Below are 3,120 nucleotides of genomic sequence, written 5' to 3'. Positions count from 1 at the left end.
TCACCTTTTATTTGAGGATATTTTCATACATATCTGTTTCACTATTTAGAAAAATGAAAGCACTTTATGTATCTAGTCCCCCTATTTAAAGAAGTCATATGTTTTCTGACCAATTCACTCATAGTGGCTTAAAGTAGTCACAAGTTGAGTATTTGATCCGATATTCCTTGAACGCAGCGACTACATCAAGCTTGTGACTCAAACTCGTTGATTGATTTTTCAGTTTGTTTTGGTTGTGTTTTGGGTTGTGTTTTGCCCAATATTAAAATGGTGGATGGTGTAACGTCTGCTTCCAGCTCACACTCTCAAACACGTAGATCCCCCTGAACGCAGCTCACTCTCCAGATCCCAGTCACCTGAATTCTGATCACCTGTTCACACACCTGTATGTCATTATCAAACTCTATTTAGTTCAGTTCTTTGCACCCCCATCATTGTGATGTAATGTTTGATTTGCGACACACGGCTATTCGGAGCGCTGAGTTTCCTTTAATTTACTCCTCCCGTGTATGATAGTTTTTGCCTGCCTCCCTGCCTCCCTAACGACGCCTTTTGCCTATTCCCTGCCTGTACCTTAGCCCATTGGATTTCCTGTTATCAACCTATTCCCTGCCTGTACCTTAGCCCATTGGATTTCCTGTTATCAACCTATTCCCTGCCTGTACCTTAGCCCATTGGATTTCCTGTTATCAACCTATTCCCTGCCTGTACCTTAGCCCATTGGATTTCCTGTTATCAACCTATTCCCTGCCTGTACCTTAGCCCATTGGATTTCCTGTTATCAACCTATTCCCTGCCTGTACCTTAGCCCATTGGATTTCCTGTTATCAACCTATTCCCTGCCTGTACCTTAGCCTATTGGATTTCCTGTTATCAACCTATTGCCTGATCTCCCGGACCACGGCCTTTTCCCTGCCTGTTGCATTTTTGGACCCTTTTTGATCTTCTGCCTGCCCCTGGACCTGTGGTCCTTTACAATAAACACCTGCTGAGCCCTGCACTTGAAACCAGCTCTCTGTCTCCCATCGTGTTCATTACAGATGGTGACTGGAGTCATTTTATTTATAAGTGAGTAGATAACATGTTTCTAAACACTACTAAAAGCATCCTGATGATGCCATGATTAAGAAAAATCATGAATGAATCATGAATAATAGTGAGAAAGTTACAGAAGCTACAACAAAACATGCTAACCTCTCACCATTACCAATAACAGAGGATACAACAAAACATGCTAACCTCTCACCATTACCAATAACAGAGGCTACATCAAAACATGCTAACCTCTCACCATTACCAATAACAGAGGCTACAACAAAACATGCTAACCTCTCACCATTACCAATAACAGAGGATACAACAAAACATGCTAACCTCTCACCATTACCAATAACAGAAGCTACAACAAAACATGCTAACCTCTCACCATTACCAATAACAGAGACTACAACAAAACATGCTAACCTCTCACCATTACCAATAACAGAGACTACAACAAAACATGCTAACCTCTCACCATTACCAATAACAGAGGCTACAACAAAACATGCTAACCTCTCACCATTACCAATAACAGAGGCTACAACAAAACATGCTAACTCCTCACCATTACCAATAACAGAGGATACAACAAAACATGCTAACCTCTCACCATTACCAATAACAGAGGATACAACAAAACATGCTAACCTCTCACCATTACCAATAACAGAGGCTACAAGAAAACATGCTAACCTCTCACCATTACCAATAACAGAGGATACAACACAACATGCTAACCTCTCACCGTTACCAATAACAGAGGCTACAACAAAACATGCTAACCTCTCACCATAACCAATAACAGAGGCTACAACAAAACAGGCTAACCTCTCACCATTACCAATAACAGAGGCTACAACAAAACATGCTAACCTCTCACCATTACCAATAACAGAGGCTACAACAACACATGCTAACCTCTCACCATTACCAATAACAGAGGCTACAACAACACATGCTAACCTCTCACCATTACCAATAACAGAGACTACAACAAAACATGCTAACCTCTCACCATCACCAATAACAGAGGCTCATTCCTCATTATTCACAATTAATTCCTGATTATTCATAATCATGGTAGCATCCACATGAATGTAGAAGTGTTCAGAAACATCTATTCTTACTGACAATACAAGTGAAGTGACTCCAAAATGACAGGACATTATTCACCAATCAGTTTCTATTAGGAAAAACATCATCCAAAACACAACCAAGACAAACTGCAAATGAATTCAACAAGTTAGTAGAATCACAGGCTTGATGTAATCACTGCAGGCATGGAATATGGGACTAAATACTAAACTTATGATTAAATAAATTTGTCCAAATAATTAAGACTTCTTCAAATGGGAGAACTAAACTCAGCAATAAAAGAAACGTCCTCTCACTGTCATTTGCGTTTATTTTCAGAAAACTTAACATGTGTAAATATTTGTATGAACATAACAAGATTCAACAACTGAGACATAAACTGAACAAGTTCCACAGACATGTGACTAACAGAAATGGAATAATGTGTCCCTGAACAAAGGGGGGGGGTCAAAATCAAAAGTAACAGTCAGTATCTGGTGTGGCCACCAGCTGCATCAAGAACTGCAGTGCATCTCTTCCTCATGGACTGCACCAGATTTGCCAGTTCTTGATGTGAGATTACCCCACTCTTCCACCAAGGCACCTGCAAGTTCCTGGACATTTCTGGGGGGAATGGCCCTAGCCCTCACCCTCCGATCCAACAGGTCCCAGATGTGCTCAATGGGACTGAGATTTCGGGCTCTTCGCTGGCCATGGCAGAACACTGACATTCCTGTCTTGCAGGAAATCACGCACAGAACATGCTGTATGGCTGGTGGCATTGTCATGCTGGAGGGTCATGTCAGGATGAGCCTGCAGGAAGGGTACCACATGAGAGAGGAGGATGTCTTCCCTGTAACGCACAGCATTGAGATTGCCTGCAATGACATCAAGCTCAGTCCGATGATGCTGTGACACACTGCCCCAGACCATGACGGACCCTCCACCTCCAAATCAATCCCGCTCCAGAGTACAGGCCTCGGTGTAACGCTCATTCCTTCGATG

The sequence above is a fragment of the Salmo salar genome, unplaced genomic scaffold, assembly GCF_965601325.2.
Source record: "Salmo salar unplaced genomic scaffold, fSalSal1 ptg000519l, whole genome shotgun sequence".
NCBI lineage: Eukaryota > Metazoa > Chordata > Actinopteri > Salmoniformes > Salmonidae > Salmo > Salmo salar.
The sequence above is the reverse complement of the archived record's forward strand: the minus strand, read 5'-3'. Positions refer to the sequence as shown.